The sequence below is a fragment of the Salmo salar genome, chromosome ssa10, assembly GCF_905237065.1.
Source record: "Salmo salar chromosome ssa10, Ssal_v3.1, whole genome shotgun sequence".
Lineage (NCBI taxonomy): Eukaryota > Metazoa > Chordata > Actinopteri > Salmoniformes > Salmonidae > Salmo > Salmo salar.
The window spans coordinates 29,428,939-29,435,341 of record NC_059451.1 but is presented as its reverse complement, the minus strand read 5'-3'; positions in this window follow the sequence as shown (position 1 = coordinate 29,435,341).

Genomic DNA, 6,403 nt, shown 5'->3' with positions numbered 1-6,403 from the left:
AGAGAAACAGTCTGACCAGTTTGGCCTTGCAGCATGGAGGAGACAGACAGTCAGAGATAGAGAGAGGGGGATAGTGGTAAGCAATCTGTAAACTCTCTCTCACTTCCTTGTCTTTTATCTATTCTTGTTTAGGTTTTAAGTCCCTTTGGCCTGTCCTTCTATATGATCATCCCTGTGCAGGGAGGTTCTGGGTTGGGTAGTTTTCATAATTTAATGAATAACTTTCCTCCCCCAGAGTGTCTCTGCTTTGCAGTATACTACACAGCTTTATATCTACAGCCTAGGCTGTCCCAAAGGCTAGCTGCCCATTATGCTTCTATGCAGCTCACAGTTGAAACCTGTGGCTTAAAGTGGCTTGAACCAGATATCGCTCTGTGAGCAGTGCCATACAGTACTACACTGAACAAAAATATAAACGCAACGTGAAGTGTTGGACCCATGTTTCATGAGCTGAAATAACAAATACAAGATTATTACTCTCAAAATGTTGTGTACAAATTTGCTTACATCCCTATTAGTGAGTATTTCTCTTTTGCCAAGATGATCAATCCATCTGACAGGTGTGGCACATCAAAAATCTGATTAAACAGCATGATCATTACACCTTGTGCTGGGGGCAATAAAAGGCCACTCTAAAATGTGCAGTTTTGTCACACAACACAATGCCACAGATGTCTTGTTGTTTTTTTTACCCCTTTTTCTCCCCAAATGGTAGTTACAGTCTTGTCCCATCCGTGCAACTCCTGTACGGACTCAGCAAATGTTGAGAGCCATGCGTCATCCGAAACACGACCCTGCCTAGCCACATTGCTTCTTGACTCACTGCTTGCTTTACCCCAAAGCAAGCCACACCAATCTGTTGGTGGAAACACCATACATCTGGAGACCATATCAGTGTGCATGTGCCTGGCCTGCCACAGGAGTCGCTAGAATGCGATGGGACAAGGACATCCCGGCCAGCCAAACCCTCCCCTAACAACGCTGGGCCAATTGTGGGCCGCCTCATGTGTTTCCCGGTCGTGGCTGGCTGCAACACAGCCCGGGATCGAACCCAGGTCTGTAGTGATGCCGCAAGCACTGCAATGCAGTGCCTTAGACCACTGCGCCACTCGGGAGGCCCCCTGATGTCTCAAGATTTGAGGGAGTGTGCAATTGGCATGCTGACTGCAGAAATGTCCACCAGAGTTGTTGCCAGAGAATTTAATGTTAATTTCTCTACTGCCTTCAACGTCGTTTTAATTTGGCAGTACATCCAACTGGTCTCACAACCGCAGACCACGTCTAACCACGCCAGCCCAGGACCTCCACATCCAGCTTCTTCACCTGCGGGATGGTCTGAGACCAGCCACCTGGACAGCTGATCAAACCGAGGAGTATTTATATCTGTAATAAAGCCCTTTTGTGTGGAAAAACTCATTCTGATTGGCTGGGCCTGGCTCCCCAGTGGGTGGCATGGCTTCCAAGTGGTTGGGCCTATGCCCTCCCAGGCTCACCCATGGCTGCTCCCCTGCCCTGTCATGTGAAATCCATAGATTAGGGCCTAATGAATTTATTTAAATTGACTGATTTCCTTATATGAACTGTAACTCAGTAAAATCTTATGGTCAGTATTATTTTTGTTCAGTATACATGTACTTGTTTGAGTTGTTTTCATCATTCAGTAATAATCAAAATAGCATCTGCGTCACCTATGTGCAGATTAGGGGATTATGTAAGAGTTATTACCATAGTGAAGTGGCAGGACAGCCATGGGTCCACTCCACTCCTCAGAAAGGAATAGGCTATTTTCGTTGTCAACATTACCCTTGTGAATTATCCAGATTTAAAGGACCTCTCTCAGATGAAAATATTTGGTGCGTAAATGTAATTTGTACGAAAGTACTTCCCTGAGAGATTCAGATGGAGGGAGAGGGGCTCTTGACAATCAAAGCAGCAATCGAAGGTAATGTTTAGAGACGGAAATGGTGGGATTAGTCGTGTGTTGAGTGCAGGGTTGTTGGTAACTGCCTGGCAGATTTATTCTAGACTAGCTTCATCTCTCCATTATGGGCAATAAACAAGTGACACAAATAAAATGTTGGAGCAGTGTAATTAAAGGCCTGATGGAGGTGAGACAGATAGTGAGAGAGTAATTACTGGCCCAATGCTGGAGGGATTAGTTTATTTCAATGATCTGTCATAATCGCTACTTAAGGTTGTAATAAACATGACTTAGAGCTTGACATAACATGTGATGATAGATTATAACATCATATCACCACATTGCCAGTACCCCTCAATATAAAGACCTAGCAGTGTTATAGCAACATGGCAGGCAGCTTATATCATTTAGCGTCATGCATAACACTCCTCATCTGTAATAACAAGTCATTATGACATTGACATTATTTTAATAAAACTATGCCAATGATTGATATTATTTCATTTCATTCCACTTTTTAAAGTCTTTACAGTACCCACAGTGTGTGAGCAGGCATCAGTGCAGCCTCCTTCTCCCACAGTTTTAGTAGATGTCTGCTAATCGACCAGAGCAGAAAAGCCCCAGCGATAATACTAGGATCAATAGCACTGACTGTTCTTTTATGATAGCTAGAGTATGGCCTGGATCTGTCACATGCTATTATGTCAATGTTCACTCCACACATTCATTCTCACATACAGTATATGCATGTTCACACATACGCACAAACGCATGCACGTGCACGTGCACACACACACACACACACACACACACACACACACACACACACACACACACACATACACACACCAGGCACCGTTTCATACTTCTCATACAAACTCTATGGGATTAGTCACACTAGTTTGTCCAAGCTAAGTGTTCTACAACGATTTCAAACATTTATGACTGCTTATAACATGCTATAATGCACTACTTAGTTCACCATAAGCACTAAAATGCACTCAACATGGATCATAACCAAATACAGTTTGGGAAAACAAAAAAAAACTATTTTGTAAAGAATTGCAAAATACAAGTATATTGGATGAAGATTTAGAGAGCAGTAAATTGTTCAGGGTTTGGCTTGAGTAGGCAGCTCTCTTCTTCATCCTGCCCTGACATTTTTCTTCATCTCAGAACTTGGCGGAGTTCCTCCAGCATCATATTTTATTCATCCAATATCATAATGTTATTTTCCTCACCTTGCAGATGGCTTAAATGTTCCTGCATATCACTGTCCTAAAACGTCCATTGGCTTACCTCCATTTAAGCTTGAGATCGTGCCATTGTTGATTTCCTAGTGCCATTTATTGCTGTCAGTATCTTAGTGTTCTCAGAAACTGGAAAGCTATATTCCAGAAGCAATCTTCTGGCCTCTGAGGTCCCGAGGGCTGAATGCTGCATGAAACTAGCTGGATTTATTTCCACATACTTTGTGCTGAACATCTAACTGCATAATGAATGCACCGTATTTCACTGCTCTGTGAATCAATGGGAATTTTACCTGGTTTCATCATGATAAATACATCGAGCAGATGGACAGTGTATAAAATACCAGAGTATCCATTAGCAAGGCCAAGTGTGACTTAGAATGTCCAGAGCAACAGAGTGATAATGTAATGAAACAGTCCTTTTTCACACCGTCTAACTGTCCGTTCCTGTCACTGATCAACCATGGTGAGAAAAGCCACCATAGAAAAAAATAACATCTGAGGACATTTCTTAGCTCTTTGTTGCCCTTTTATTTGTCCTTACCAAAAGCACAAATTATACAAGCATCTTTGAGCCAATGGGTATTCAATCACAGTATAACGCTTGTATACTGTATATTTATATATAGCTGGTCATCTTCCCACTCCAGTGTTGCCTGTGTAGCCGGAGAGCTCTGAGTGCAGTTGTGTGCTCTTGATGGATGACGTGGGGCTATTTTCACCTTCTGTCCTGCTCTCTGAACCTGAAAATGGTGAGTGACTTCTGGAAACATTGCTTCTGACTGGCCCGACTAGTCGGGGGATGGTCGGGGGCTGTTCTAAAGGGAATTAGTAGAGGTCTACGCCAACATGTTATGTCTACCACCATGCTCTTGGCCAGTGGCCATTTTTAGAGTAATTAAGATCCAGTCAACTAAAAAGGGTGCTGTAGTCTGGAGGTCTGACAGCAGCTATATTGTAGACTGCTATGCCATGGTTGTCCGCTGTAGCCACTGAGTTAGAAGGAGGACAGCAGGCAGTACAGCAGGCCAATGAAAGGGAGCCCTGAGCACTGAAGCAGACAGACAGAGGCGGTTGTGTAATCCACTAAAGCTAAGGCTAAAAATAATCGGTGATAACAGATGCAGCAAAGTTCCTCTCGGCCCAGTTATCATGCAGTGTAAATTCTCTGAATGACTTTGTAGAGGCACTCTGTTTCATTGCTCCAGGGATGCCATCAGAGAGTGAGAGAGCTTACCTGAACCAGCTGTAAATTATAGCCCATGTCCTGTGGTCATATTTTGCTCCCAGGTGTGTTGTCCTCTCTGGTGACAATCAGGTGATTCTGTAGTCATCACTGGTCAACAGTCAAAAGTTTAACTGGGTGCAAGGGGTAGACCACCTTATGTGTTGTTGATGAAAGCTATTTAACTGAAATATACCTTTAAGATCTCAAAGAAATAACTTGCTGTCACGTCCTGGCCAGTATAAGGGTTAATTGGTATTGTAGTTTGGTCAGGACGTGGCAGAGGGTATTTGTTTTATGTGGTTCAGGGTGGTGTTTTGGGAAAAGGGTGTTTGATTTAGTATTTCCGGGTTTTTGGTTTATGATCTATGTTTAGGTAATTCTATGTCTAGTCTAGGTAGTCTGTGTTTCTATGGTTGATTAATTGGGGTTGGGACTCTCAATTGAAGGCAGGTGTTTTCTCTTTGCCTTTGATTGAGAGTCCCATATATTAGGGTGTGTTTGTGTTTGGGATTTGTGGGAGATTGTTTTTGCATTGCGTGTTTTTGTGAGCCTGCAAAACTGTCATTTGTCGTGCTTATTGGTTTCTTGTTTTTTCTCGTGGTCAACGTTCTTTAATAAATTAAGAAAATGAACACCAACTCTACTGCATATTGGTCCACACTTTCAGACGACGATTTCGCTATATCATCGGATGATGAAGAAGTTTGTGACACTTGCTTAGTTAGTATTTTTTTCAGGGTTAGTGCTATCCGGGATCCTTGAGACGTCACTACCCTAACCCTAACCTTAACCATAACTATAACCCTTACATTACCCTAACCTTAGCCCTTACATAACCATTTTAATTTCATGTTTTAGAACTCTGTCTGTAATGTTGAATTGCTTTGCTGCTGCAAATGTTTCCTAACAACATCAGTCGCTGTAATGTGCACCATTTAGCAGCATATTCTGCAATGCACTATTGATTGCAATTTTATGTAAACCCAGAGACATCCTCATATTAAATGTAGCATTAAACCAAACTGTGCAGTCATCTATCAGTGGGGAAACTGTAGCAGAGAGAGAGAGAGAGGGAGAGAGGGAGAGAGAGAGAGCAATCAGCCGCATTGTAATGGCAGATTAGGCCCCATAAATTTTCTCTCTTATCTGCAGTGCTCCTGGTCGACTTTTGCCTGTTTCCAGTGCTCTATAAATAGCCTTGCCGAGCACACAGCCCAGCTCAACTCTGCTGCTGACACCACCAGGGACATACAGGCTCTTTGAGCTCTCTTTCTCTTTCTTTCTCGCTCCTCCTCCACCACTCTCATTTACAATAAATCCAGAATGTCAGCCAAGGCTTTCATCCCCACCCAGTAAATGTTTTTTAACTGTTATGATAGCTGCACTACATTGTACACTTTGAGATCAGGATATAAGATAGCACTCTATACCACAGTTATCAATGTACACTACCGGTTATTAAAGTTTTTTTTTTTTACTTTGACTATTTTGTACATTGTAGAATAATAGTGAAGACATCAAAACTATGAAATAACACATATGGAATCTTTTAGTAACCAAAAAAGTGTTAAACAAATCAAAATATATTTTATATTTGAGATTCTTCAAATAGCCACCTTTTGCCTTGATGACAGCTTTGCACACTCTTGGCATTCTCTCAACCAGCTTCACCTGGAATGCTTTCCCAACAGTTTTAAAGGAGTTCCCACATATGCTAAGCACTTGTTGGCTGCTTTTCCTTCACTCTGCGGTCCAACTCATCCCAAACCATTTTAATTTGGTTAAAGTTGGGGGATTGTGGAGGTCAGCAAAGCTGACATCAAGGCAAAGGGTGGCTGTTTGAAGAATCTCAAATATAAAATACATTTTGATTTGTTAACACTTTTTTGGTTACTACATGATTCCATATGTGCTATTTCATAGTTTTGATGTCTTCACTATTATTCTACAATGTTGAAAATAGTAAAAATAAAGAAAAACCCTTCAATGAGTAGGTGTTCTTAA